Consider the following 14,926-nt stretch of genomic DNA (forward strand, 5'->3'; position numbering starts at 1 on the left):
TAACCGTTGAACCCATATGCAGCAGACATACATATGTTATTTTGCGGGTTGGCATCAAGCCTCCCGCCCTTGCCTCCTCCCCCAAAAATACTTGCCACACCACTTTGTTCAAGCGTTGGCAATAAAAGGAAGGCCGTTGGATTTTATTGATACAAAACATGGTTATAGGTAAATAATCAATATGGTTGATCATAATAAATCATCCTTTTGGGCACCGGGTACAGAGATGACCCCCTCTGGCCCGTGCCGCCTTGCCACCACAGGCCAGCCTGCTGCTGACTAACTGCCTAGGCATCCAGGGTCTCCAGGGTGAACTGCACCCATATATTCTCCTGGGAGGGTGAGGTGTTTATAAACTCACCCCCCTACCTTCCATGTACTAGATCCTGCAGCCTGCCTCTTACATGCAGTTAGATGGCCTTTCCTTGGTGAGGCCCTGCGGCAAACGAGTCTTGTCTGCACGACCACCGCCCCAATCCACCCCCCGCCCTATCAAAGGCAGTTCGCACCGGGGTACTTGTGCTGCCAAGTGGAGCTGTCAGGGAGCGATAAAGGCCAAGAGGTGCCAAAGACCATGTACACTTCAAAGTGGTCTATAGAGCATGGGTTGTTGTTCCCATGTCTACCTCCAGACCCCGTGTCTCCTGCCAAGCATCCCCCCTCACGCTGGGCGGCCCCCTGCAAACCGCATAATGCCACGACATATACACGTCATTCATTCACAAACACACCCCTGTTTCGAATTATTTATAACCCACTTCATATTTCTAATGTGAACTTCTTTGCGCTTTGCTAGTCAACCCGTGAAGGTGCTGGTTATCTGCTCTTCGTCTCTGTGAACTTCCGTGACCACTTCGAGGAAACTCGTCAGTTTGCAACCTGTGAACTGCTCCCTGTTCTACGACAAGAAACCACTCTGATCCCTGCATCTAACTGTTTGTTCGTCAAGGTAAGGCCATGTACCATAATCATTTTGCGTCCAATTTCTTTTCGTTCAAGACAGTACATGCAAGTAACTAGTCACATGTTCTGAGTTTAGTCAAATTATTTTTCTATTTTTTTAAAGTTATTCAAATACTTATCCGCATGTGAATAACGTGTATAGTTCCAAGAACCAAAACGAACCTTGCATTGAACCTTTTATGTGTCATTTAATTTTTTAACACATTGGTATTCATAGAGAATTGTTGATCTTTACTTTTCAGAACTTTCCACAATGCCTGCCTGTTCCATTGGCGGTTGCCCTTCGAAGACCCATAATAAATCTGAAGGTACTATAATGCATGTTTTCCCTAAGACAATAGATCAGATAAGAGAATGGGTCCGATATTGCGGATATCCACCGTCTGAGCTTGAAAGTAGAGTCCTAGAAGTCTTTGCGGACAAGAGGGGTGATCGATACCGCATCTGCAGCAGGCACTTTAGCTCAGACATGTACTCCACATCATTGCTAATAAAGAAGAACACACCGCGAGCGAGGCGAAAATTGCTCTCAACCGCTATTCCCACTCTATTCGTCCACATCCCTCCACTGGTGAGTCAAGTTTACGTATTTATCTCTCGGCCTTGCGGTAGTGTGTAGCATTAGCTAACAATAATTTCCCCATTTATGTATCCACTCAATATGAAGGCGGAAGATTCTCCATCCGTGTCGTTATTGCAGTCATCAGCCACTTCAAGCGCCTATCGGGTAATCTTACTTGGCTATTCTGCCACTGACTTGTTTTAGGCATGTAAATCAATAGTTTTAATTTATCGTGTAATTATTTTACCTAATGGTACACCCTTGTACTCGTCCTCTAGTCTTTGTTTTCAGTTATAATTATTGTTATCCAAAATAATGCAAGTACTGTCTTTCAGGGAGATGCTGAGGAGTCCAACGTATTGACGACAACCGTTGATGTCACTCAGATGCTCGAGGTACGTTTCCGGACAGTTCCATCGATGGAGATCATCAGATCTTGCATTCTTGTAGCGTGATTGTTACACACAATGTTTCTTTCGTTTTTAGCCATTGATATGTCCTTCTGTCGTCGCCCTCCTATGTGTCTTCTTTTTTCAATATTGTGTTCATTACTAATGAAAGTCCTATGTTTCAGGGAGTCGATGGAGCATTAGTCCAAGAAGAAGGGGGAGCATGCAGTTACGGGTCGGCGCAACAGCTTGCAGAAGTGTGCACCGCAGTTACATCGTCCCTTGATGTTCTTATGCATTTCGAGGTATGGATACTGACAGTTCGATCAAGCGAAATCATATGACGTGATTACATCCGCTATACTTCCTTCTTTATTAACGCAAGTACTATGTTTCAGGGAGATGACGGAGCTTCTTCTACAAGAACATCACCCCTAGTAGTTGATGCAGATCTCTGGGTGGTGACACTTCCAACGATCGAGCAAATCGAATCATATTTACATATCCATTATTTATTTTAGACAACTGATCATTTGTGCAGGTCTATTTAGATGAGCCGTTGACGCCTGCACAAAGTTTATGTTCTTTTTAACAAAATAGAAAACCATACTAATGCAATTACTGTGTTTCAGGGAGTTACTGAAGCATCATCTTCAATAATATCATCAATGGAAGTCTATGAGGAGCCCGAGGTATGGATCTTGACAGTTCCATCTAACTAGATCAACAATGCGTGAATAATTGTCGTTTGAATGTTCTACACAAAGCGTTCATTCGTGTTTTGCTATTGAGATGTACGTGGGTATTGGTCCCCAAGTACATTTTGTGTTTTCGATATTATTATACATACTAATGAAAGTTCTATGTTTCAGGGAGTCGATGGAGCGTCAGTGCGTGATGGATGTGCTTATCATGAAAATATAGTCGTTGCAGCGCAAGAGGAAGTGGAGACATGCACACACGAGTCGGAGCAACAGCGTCCTGATGTTGAAGTTCGAGGCAAGAGATTTTCAAAGAAAAGAAAGCAAAGAAGGTTAGTGTCCTGGTCACTATATTATGTTGTTTTTCACTGTTAATAGTTCAATACTGTAAGTTGTGTTTAAACTGAACATCCCTTTTCCAATCTGTCCTCCAGTTGCGAGTGGGTGTACGAACTAGATCTACACAGACAGTGAAGCGAACGAGAGATGTTACTTGTCAAACCTTTTGGCAGGGACTTGAGACTGGAGATGCATCGTGCCAATGGGAAGAATATGAAGTGATTGACAACGGAGCTAAACCACATCCAGCCATTGATAGTGAATGTCCTCCTGGTAGTTCGGATGCAGTCGGAGATCAATTCACAGAATCCACACCCGCAAAAACTAAGACCGCGAGAAAGTTGAAGAAATTGTTTTATTCACCCATCGCCGGAGAAGGAACAGATGTTGCAATGGAAGAGAATGAAGTGGACGACAATGAAACACCATCAATATCACTGAACATAGCAGAAGACGATATCAGAGATTCTACCTTTCATGTGAGTGACATGTCCTCAACGTTACAGGCCGAACCAGCTGGGATGCAGAGTGACAGTATAAGGAAAGAGGCCAAATTCATTGTATTCGATAGTTGTTTGATTGATATTATTATTCGGATGAAATGTGGGCATTCGGTTGGTGGGGAAGTATGTGGGGAGCCATTGATTAATGTGACTCGTGCAATTCGAGGCACTAACCTTAAAATACATGCCACCTGTACAAAATATCATCCTTTCTCATGGTCTGCACAACCCATGCTGGGGCAACTGCCAGCAGGCAATCTACTTTGTGCAGCGGCTGCACTTTTTAGTGGTTCAAGTTTTAAAAAGTTAGAGTCTTTCTTTCAGTTTGTGGGAATCCATTTCATTGCGAAAACTCAGTTCTACAAATACCAAACCGATTATCTATTTCCAGCCATTAGCGAAGCTTGGAGAATGGAAAAAATGTCTATTGATAGTACATTCGCGGGCAAACGGTTCAGGCTAGCCGGTGATGGACAGTGCGACAGCCCAGGATTTTCAGCCAAGTACTCCACCTACCACTTTCAGGACATGCAAAGTAAGAAAATTGTGAGTTCGGTGGTCGTGCAGGTGTCACAAAGTACATCCTCAGTGGCCATGGAGAAAGTTGGCTTTGTAGCATCATTGCAAGAACTACAATCGCGGGGAATGGTGATCGACCTGATAGCCACGGACAGACACGTTTCAATGTCCAAGACAATGAGAGAAGAGTACAAAAATATAAATCACCAATTTGACGTTTGGCATCTTGCAAAAACAATCAATAAAAAAATGGCAGCTGCAGGTAAAAAAAAAGATATGCAAGGTATTTCACAGTGGTCCAAGTCAATCAGCAACCATCTTTGGTGGAGCTCAAAAACATGTGGAGGGTCGTTGGAAATTCTACTGGAAAAATGGCGGTCAGTAATGCTACACTGTAGCAACGTTCACCGCTGGACCACAAACCAACATTTCCACAATTGTGAACATGGCCATTTGTCCACAGAGGAGGCACGGAAGAAGAAGTGGTTGATTCCTTCATCACCCACTCACAAAGCCATTGAAAAGATTGTATTTGATAAAACTATAACAAGAGATTTGAGGGGACTCACGGAATTCTGCCACACAGGAGATTTGGAGGTGTTCCACAATATGTGCCTAAAGTACAGGCCAAAACGATTGCATTTTGGCATGGAGGGCATGATAAATCGGACTCTTCTAGCGGTCTTGGCACATAACCATAATGTTGGCCGTCAACAAAGTAGGACGACCAGAACTTTAGGGACACTTCGCTACAATAAGGCCTTCACTAAAAGAAGTAAACAATGGGTTATCAAACCAGTGTTTGAGGATATGCAATATGACTTTATTGAGAGACTTATTGTTGATGTCCTAGATAGGCACATACATGGAGTTGTGAACGAACCTGTGCAGGGGACAACTGCATTGCCACCCAACATTGCCTCTGTTCCATGTCCACCTAAAGAAGAGCTCATTGAGAAATACACATCACGGTTTAAATGATTGTAATTTGATTGTCTGTTCTCTCGAGTCTCCTCATGTCGCAGGCCCATTGAATATGTGTAGCTATGTATTGTGTAAATAAAAGTGATTGCTCTGTGAGTCCTGTGAGATGGCCTTACACTGAATGTAGCTAACTAGGAATGTATGCTCGTTCAAAGTGAAGGTCAGCTGCTTTGATTTTTTCTCGGGTGCCGGAATGGCCCACGACTCAGTATAAGGTTCTATTGTTATTTGACCTTGACAGGCCGGGACCATCCCAAAAGACTTCTTTTTGGGGGTGTGTGGCAATAACGTAAGAAATGATAATGAATATAATTTCAGAAACGAAAGCCATTTAATGTTCGTTCATTAGAAGAAATAACGTCGGCATAGAAGGAGTGGTATTTCGGGGCTGCCCTACGCACAGACACAATGGAAAATGCAAATATAATGTAAGTAACTCTTTAGATGAGTTTATACCGCTATTTAATTACTATACAGTAGCTTTAAAGACGGGTTAAGTTGTACTTGTTCGTTCTATGTGGCATATTGTTTTGTACCGCGCACTATCTTGAGGAGAACCATCTCCTTTTACGGAAGCACCTCAAAATCTTCCTCTTTGCTTCTGCTTTCTCTCTCCCTCTCCCCTGCTACAACAGGTCCACTGTCTGCGACCTCGGTCCTGGGCCCTTCCACTCTCCACCTGCACTGCCTCCCTGTCAACCCCTGCACTGGGGGACTGTCTCAGTATCCTACAGCCCCCCCTTGACGTATAATACCCAGTTGCACTGTCCTAGCTATGAAATAATTTCCCGACCTAATATATAAAATGAATAATTTTAATAAAGATCTGATGGTGAGACTAATTTCATTTTTTATGTTTTTAAAACAGGTACATCCTTCATTATTGTATGTGTCACGAGTACCAGACACCGGCGGATGGCTTTTTCAACCGCCAGTTGCTTCTCCGCGTGAACAACGTTACCACCCTGACCATTTTATGGGACGATCGCCAAGTACAAGTATGCCCTTAAGCGGTACTAATGGCTAGATGCAACATACAGACCGTTGTGGTGGCCTAGTGCCTCGTTGTTGGAACAGCCATGCGATTATCAGTGCGACCGAAGAGCTTATTTTATCGTAAACCAACACCCTGTGTACTGCACACGAACATCGCTTGCCTCAAGACGAACTATTTTGGATCGAGAGCAAAGAAAAATGCAAATCGCTGAATATTCTCTAAACATTTGATGTCCAATAAATGTTCTTTGCCAAATGTACAATCTTGCCGTTTGCTTTTAAACCACAGTTTCATATTCCGAATTGTGGCGCTGTATTGTGAGATGATCTAAGACCCTGTGTACAGCAAAGGAACATCGCGTGCCTCAAAACGAACTTTTTGGAACGTGAGCAAATAAAAATGAAAATCGCTGAATATTCTCAAAACATTTGATGTCAAATAAATGTACTTTACCAAATTTACAATCTTGCGGTTTAATTTAAAAGTACAGTTTCATATTCCCAATTGTGGCGCGCTGTGTTGTGTGAGCTCATCTGTGTTGATTTCCGGGTTCTGTGTGGAGTCGCGTAGAAGACGCCTGGGTGCGTTTGCCTACGCAGCTCAGTCACGTCACGGATAGAGGCGGGGAATATGAATGTTTTGATAAAGTCTGTTCAGGGGCGGGGGATTTGATTTAGTGCCGCAAAAGCAGGTGAGCCAGGGCGATGGGGGGAAATGATAGGATTATCAGAAAATGGCGGCTGATTTCGAGTGCGTTAATGGACGAAAAGTCGGGTAAGGTCCATAGGAAAGTTTTCTACGATCTACCGAGTTATGCTTAAAAACACATGGCCGAACCGTAGGGACAATAAAAAAAAAGTCCCGGAACTATCCTTTAAGTTCAGAGTATTTAACAGGAACTACAGCACAACTTCTGCAATATCTCCCTGCAGTCTACAGAAAGGGGTGGTCTGGTTGTCTAATCAGGAGAGCCAACCCCACCGTTGAGACTGGGTTCCTTTCAGGCAAGGTGAAAGACAAATGGAGGCAAAGTGTTGGACTCCTCCCTCCCTTCCTGCCTTCTCAGACACTCTGGAGCCTGGGCGTGGAATATAAAGGATTCCTGCTGAAGACAAATCGTCCGTAAAGGTCATTCCTACCTATAATGGCAGGGGAAGACCTCAGAAACTACAAGCAAATGAGAAATGGCAAAAAAGAAGGATCCTGCCATTTTATTAAAATGGTGGCCCTTCTATGAATCACCAAGGCTGATTTAACCACCTGCGAGTAACAAGACTAAAAAATCACTAAGGTAAAACCACTGCCAGCAGCCATTCAAGTAAACTTGCAGTTGTAATAAAAATGATACAGGTAAGTAAGCATCCCCCAGCACTCCACATAAGGTGGAGTGTGCTGGTTCACTCTATACTCAATGCAAAGATCTCTGCTAATCGGATTGCAATGAGGTTTCTTCTTGAAGACGCCACAATGTGCAAGCTTGGCCATGTCTATATTGCCCACACTAGCGAGTTAGGTTTTAGGCACTAAATGGACAAAATCTCACCCCCATTTGATCTTTGTATATGTGTCTGTGATTGGGCATTTTTCCAGTCACTGTGGTGCCCCTCAGCGTGTGATGTCTGATATCTGTCCTATGTGTGGTAGCACAAGAGAAACAGTGCCACACTTTTTTCTGTTCTGTGAAAAGTCAAAGAGGCTGAGACTTCTCTTCTTTAAGTAGGTCCTTAAAGACTCTGGAATTCGCACAGTTAATCAGGCAATGGTGTTTTTAACCTATTCTCTCCCAATGTGATATTTGCAACAGCTCGATACAGTCAAAGGGTGTGGCTGATGAGGAAGAAATTTCGGGCCACCAACTAGGATAATGGTGATTTTCCTTTGTTTGTATGCGCCAAGCCTGCGAGCATCGCTGTCCTTGTTTTAATAATTTGAGGAAGGCTCAGACCATTGCAATGTATTGCTTTTAACTTATTCTTTTTTTCTTTTACTGAATCTAAAAGTTTGTTTTTATTGATTATGGGTTTTGGAATGTTTTCTGACACATGTCGAAATAAACTATTATTGTAAATGGGTATGAAAATCCGTCATTACCCCTTGGGAACAGTAGTTCACACAAGTACATTAAAGAGAAATTAACAGGGAAGCCCAAAGGGGCAACCTGCCTAAGCCCAAAAGTTATAGGAAACTATAACTCTACCATACAATATGGAGAGACATAGAAAGGTCACCCATAAAAACAGTAAAAGACTAGGTGAGAGGGGAAAAAGATTTCCTTTCACCTAGGGACAAGGTAAAAAAAATCACCAAGTCCAAGCAAAAAGTTCTGGGGTTGACACGTCAGTAAGATTTATCACAAATATGATACATATAATATGGACATATTCATGCAAACCCTGATTGACCAAGATCAGACAGGCTATATAGCAAATAGGTCGACGGGCGACAACAATAGGAAAATAAACCTACTCATCAATAGAGCACTAGGGCAAGGAACAGACGCTGATACTGACACTGGTTGCTGAAAAAGCCTTCAACAAGGGACGGGGGACTGGATGGATGTTTGGCATGCTGTAAAACCAATATATATATATATATATATATATGTGTTTGTTTTTTAAACATCCTGTAAGTGGAGGCCTTATCCCCACTTGCAATAGCAGTAACATACCTGACAGAATTACTGGAGGTGTTCATTCTGCCTGTTCCCAATAGAGTGCAGTGGGTCTCCATGATGAGAAATAACCAAACCTCTAATTGAGGCAGTAAATTGCCATTACCTCACGTGGTAACACTAATACATTTTGGCAGCACCACTAAACTTATTACGAAGACCCAAAAGGAACTTTCTACTTCTATGCAGGCTATTGATAATGAAACTTCCCACGTTGATGGGGCTATCTCTCAGCAGCAGCAGCCTTCTCACCTCATGCAGTCAGCACATAGTAGTGCATTTGATGCTATCAGGCATAGCCGAAAGAGAGTGGAAGAAAGTGCCAATTGAAAGTTCTTGTCAGAAAAGAGGAGGCAGGACATAATTCATCTCAGGCTGCTGTGGCAAGCCTTTGGGTATTCCGGTGCATCTCAAGCAGGTTACCCTGGCAAGAAACCCCGGGAAATGATTTCAAGCAGGAACTCAGACCAGCCGAAGGATACGTCCATAGAAAACAATTCTGCAAACAAAAGCTCTTTAAACAAATCTGGCAGAATAACAGAATAACATTGTCTGTCTTCTATATATATCCTAGGGCAGCAGAAAGCAGCACGAGCTCCACAGATGGTTGCATCATGAAATGTGTTTTGGATAATGTGGAGGGGGGCGGGGGGTCTTAAAAAATGTGTATTCGTATTTTATTGTATTTATGGAGCGCCATACACCTAAGCACTTTAACAAAATAGAGAAACAACGATACAAATCATACGCAAAACAGTCAAATGAGGAGCTCAGTAGGATAGCAGATGATCATTAAAGTGAGGGGGAAAGTGAAGATAAGAGGGCAGAGAATAAAGAGGATGGGGAAGTGTATTTCAGTGCTTAGGGGAAAGAAGGGATAAGCAGTGGAAAACGAGATTAAGCACAGAGGGACTGTAGGCAGGTACAAGAAAAAAGGGACTGAGAACTATGGGAGCTGGTCAGGGAGTAGAAGGAAATCAGAGAGGAAAAATGGGGGGAGCCATACCACACAAACATTTAAACACAATCCAGAAAAAATGAAAGAGCAGACGCAATTCAAAGGAAAGCCACCAGAGACACATTAGCATAAGAGAGATAGAACAAAAAGAAGATGAATAGATGAGTTATAGATGGAACGAAGTGGTGCCAGCTGGAAAGCAGGCAGACAGAGAAGACTAGAGGAATAGAAGAAGAGTCGAAAAAAATAGAGATAAGGCAAGAGTTTTGTCAGCCTGAAAAGAAAGACATGGGGGTGCTTTCCAGATGTGTGGTTCTTGCTCCTCAATTCCGGATGGTTAAATTAGCTGAAAAATGCAAACATGCCTGATTACTCTATCGCAGCAATCACATCATTGCATACTACTGAGAGTGATAACATTACCATATACTTCTCTACTCCATTGCCTTTGTCATATCACATTCACACTTTCAAAACTGCACAAGTTGGGGTAACATGTATTAGGGTTATTAGCAGGCTCAACTCACCAATACCTCGCAGAAACATATGAATGACTGTCACTGAGCAACTCACTTCTCCAGCACTCCCTCGAATGGATGCAATTTGGTAGCTCTCATGGATGAAGATCTGAGGGAGCATGGAGTTGGAGAGTTGCAGGAGCAGTTGCACAGAGGGACCTGTGGGGTTGGAGAAAGAGGGAAGGGCACCAATAAGTAACTGTGATTTCCCAGAAGCCTCTTACCTTCCTGACTCTCAGCAGATGTTCTAGTGAGTGATTCCACTGAAATGAGGCAGAGTTGATGACGACCAAGGGGAGAAGTTGTTACGGTTGTATACAACAATATTAATTAAAATCAGATTTCTCCATTAATAACAGATAAACAATGCACAATAATATACATACATCAATATAGCACGTCTGTATACATCTAAATATAATAATATTACGAATCCTCAATAATATAAATACAGCCATGTTAAAACTCAAACAAACCTAAATACAGTCATCTTGTAAATCCAGGTAAGTCTCAATCACCATAGAAGTTCTCCAACAAATTCATATAGAATGTAAACCAAACCCAAATCGTTGGAGAAAGAAGGGGGGCAATTAGTAAATGGGATTTCCCAGAGGCACCATTTTGCCTCACTGACTCTCAGTGGAGGGTCTAGTGGGTGACTCCATTGGCATAAGACAGAGTCGATGATGACAAAGAGGAGAAGTTGGTAGGGTAGTCCAGGACAGAGTGCTGTGAAAAATGAATGAGAGTTACAACAGAGACATAATCACTGAGGATGAGGTGCAAGTGAAAGAAAGATGGAGTATGGGAATGATCAAGCATAATGTCCTGATGAATAGGCACAAATAGCACTGGAAGGCATGAGTCATGCTGCAGCAGTCCATTATAGACATACTGTCCTAACAGCTGTGTTATGTCAAGACACCATCGGGCTCATGATGGTAAAGATGAGCAGAACACTGACTGGAAGGCATGAGGTATGCTGGAGGCTTGCTTTTATAGACAGGCCAATGTAGCAGGTGTGTCATGTCACGAAAACCATCTGGCTCATGATGGTAAAGATGAGCAGAGTTAATTATTGTGGTGCATTCCCCGAGCATCTACCACCCTTGTAGCCATTGAACACAGATGAGTTGAGACCGATTGACCAACAAAGAACTGGGTTTTGCTGGATGGTGATACAACTGTGAAAGAGACCTTATGAGCCTGAGTGTCTTAATAGGTGGATTGTGTTCCCAAGATGTGTTCTGAGGCCATTGTTGCTTTAAGTTAACCAGATATTCAAGTGTCCACCATCATAAGCGGGAACCTACGATAATCTGTCTCTCAGGGGTGAATGTGTCCATGAGGGTTAAGTTGCAGTTGCTATTCTGCTGGTTGTAGGGAAAAAACAGGTTTAAAGAGGGAAACATGAAAGATAGGGTAGATATGCCAATGCTTGGGAGTTAAAGTTTGGCAGCCATAGGGTGATCAACTTTCAGGATTCTGATGGGGCTGACAAATCTGGGATTTAGCTTGCACTAACACTGGGGAATTTGATTGATCTTGATGGACAGCCAGACTTGATCACAAGCCGTGCAAATGGGATCTGGTGGATTTTTGCAATTGACTAGTCATGTACATGTGTCTTTTGCCCACTGCAAGGTATCAGGAGCAGTTTGTGTTGATACACCATATATTTGCTAATTTCTTGCACATGTATTTATGGCAGCCCATTTAACAATGGAAAGGTGCCATGCCTATGTACATATGATTTGATTGTACGTGAGCTAAGTAGCATGAGTTTGGTCCATTTGTATTGAGCCTGCGGGATGTAATTGTGCTAATGTTGGTTTATGTTTAGGCTTACATATTCTGCTTGACAGTCGGTATGCAGGTGGAACACCATGGAGAGGTGGACTTGGATCCGAATATTGCAACCAAAGGGTGGCAGAATTTGGCAGAAAACAGAGAGCCATGATGAATATCCACTAGGAACGGTTAATCATGAAGGCAGACAATGGGTCATGTTAATGGGTGTTTTAGGTTCTCAGGCGAGGGTAGAATATTCTGTGGGATGAAGTGTCCCATCATGGAATGTTTGTCAGTCGCAGCCCAGGAAATTGAATTCTTTCATGAAGGGGTAAATCTTTGATGAAATCCATAGTGATTTTACCCCACTGCCTTTCTGGGAGTTTAAAAGGCTTTTGGACACTGGCAGGGGTTACCAAATCTCCTTTTGATGTACACCGATAGTAGATTCACAAACTTACGTTTCCATGGATAACTAGTAGATGTGCCCATGAGGAATCTTCTGGTCCATTACCAAATATATCAGGCAATCATAAGCTTGATTTGGGCTTTGTAGCTTACATCAGTGAGAAAGCATGCTCAAAAAAGCACTTCTTTTAAACCAATATGTTGAATCCCTTGGACAGACCCTTAGCAAACACAGCATACATTTCCATCAATGTGCAGATGGCACACAAATATACTTCCAAATGTCATCCCCTTGACAACTGCACACCCTCAAAACCCATCATCAACTGGATGGCCACCCACTTCCTCAAACTCAACCCTTCCAAAACATAATACCTCCTCCTCATCCCCGCAAGGCACAAACCGGACCTCACCCTGTTGATCCAGGAACTTGCCACGGCCAACCCACACAATCCCTCTCCACTTCTGTTAAATCCCTCAGGTTCACAATCAACTCCCACCTTTCCGTCACACACCACATAGCCACTGTCACCAAAATATGCAATCTACAAATACACTTCCTATGCAAAATCAGACATATCATTCCTCCTGATGACTTCTGCACCACAGTCCAAGCACTGGTTCTCTCTAAGCTGGACTATGGAGATGCTCTTCTCATTGGACTCCCCAACAACACCCTTGCACCCCTGCAATCCATACAAACCGGTGCAGCCAGACTCATCCTCCACCTTCCCAAACATTTACACATCACCCCCACCCTTGCCCAGCTCCACTGGCTCCCCATACCCCAGAGAATTGCCTTCAAAGGACTCTGCATTGCATTCAAAGCCATCTACCACACAACTCCATCTTACCTTCATGACAAACTCAAACCCATCCCCACACAAACACCAGACAAACCAGCGAATACCTTCTACACATTCCACTCTGAAAACTCACATTCACACAAAAACAAGCATTTAGCCATTGGAAACAGAAGGCATGGAACATCCTACTTCTCCACATATGCACTGCATCCGCCATCACCACATTCAGAAAAAGCCTAAAAACATGCCTGTTTCCCCACACATAACCCTGCCCTCCTCCACTGTTATCACATGTCTATTCTAATCTTCCTATCCTTTCCGGAAAACATTTTGTAACTTTTTTTTTCAACTCCCACCTTTTCAATATGTGAACAATGTAAGGCACTTCAAGAGCATTTGGGCTATCGCTAAACAAAAATCTATGTATATAAAACAAAGTCATGTTTGTTTGTGGATTTGTGGGATTGTATGTGCAATTCTTGGAGATGTAACTCTTCATGAACGATGAGGTTTGGTGTCATGAATTTTGCATGGCATATTCTTCATTTCATTGCTAATTTAATGCAACTATTTATGGCTCGATGGGTTATCCCGTTCGTGAGATAATTAATGTTTTTGGTTTTTCTGCTTTGTTTTTCAGCATTACATTTTGTGGTGTTACATCGCCATCTACAGGTCATTTGCAGAAAGTGCTCAGCATCGCGCATTGAAGCTGAAACATGATCAACACCTGATTAATTTCTATCACAACATTTTGTAAATGACAGGTACTTCACCCTCATGACATCAAATGGAATTTTCCTACAATTTGAAGATGACATAGTTGAATCAGTTGATTTGAATCAGGTTCCATGGTTAACAAAAATAGTTATTTCATCTGTATTCTCTCCTTTCATTAATGCTTTAATCACACAAATACATTTTTACAGAAATGCTACAAACAAAAGAGCAGCATTTAATCCCACCTGAATAAAAACAAAACATCGAAAGCTGAAACATGATCAATATTCTGAAGAAGGTAGATCTCAAGACCATGAAGCTGACAGAATTCAACGTGCTTTCAGACAGAACAATGAAAGTGCTCAACCTGAAGCAATACTTAATAGTAAGAGAATTTGTGCTGCTAAAAAACAAAGCAATAAAACTGCTGGAGAAACTGAAACACGACTTACTGTTAACAGAATTAGTGCTGTTAAACAACAAAGGAATGAGACTGCTGAAGAAATTTAAGTGAACTTATTGATCTGAGAATTCATGCTGCCAAAAAACAGTGAAACTGCTGAAAAAACTGAAGTGAGATTTACCGATCTGAGATTAAAAAATCTGAGAATTGAAATACTGGGATAAGCTAGTTCTTACAAAAAAAAGTAAAATATACAATACTATCAGATATTCATGTACCACACAGACAGTTAATGGAGAGTCACAGCAGCATCGGCTCAATCAAGATAAGAAACAGTTTGGTCCACAGAGAGCATTCTTCAGCAGGAAAATATAGATGGGCGCAACAGTAGTTAAAAAGAAACAATAGGTCAAGCTTACTATAAGTAAACCCAGTGACCATGTTGATTCCTGAGGTTTGGGAAGCACATACACAAAAGACGTGTCTTTCTTCATTCCAGTCAAAAGAATGAAGGCTTCAAGGTGAGATATAAATAAGAACTTTATTAAGATAACATGGAGTGTTTTTCGCTCACCTGGCTCCCACAGGGGAGTCGAGCGGAACTGGACAGCCACGGTCTCCACCAACGTGATGCGTAGTTGTCACGCCACTCCGAAGGCGGTGGTCCTTGTGGCATCGATGGACCTTAGGACGG

This window comes from Ambystoma mexicanum, chromosome 6q (genome assembly GCF_040938575.1).
Source record: "Ambystoma mexicanum isolate Mex_15411 chromosome 6q, UKY_AmexF1_1, whole genome shotgun sequence".
NCBI lineage: Eukaryota > Metazoa > Chordata > Amphibia > Caudata > Ambystomatidae > Ambystoma > Ambystoma mexicanum.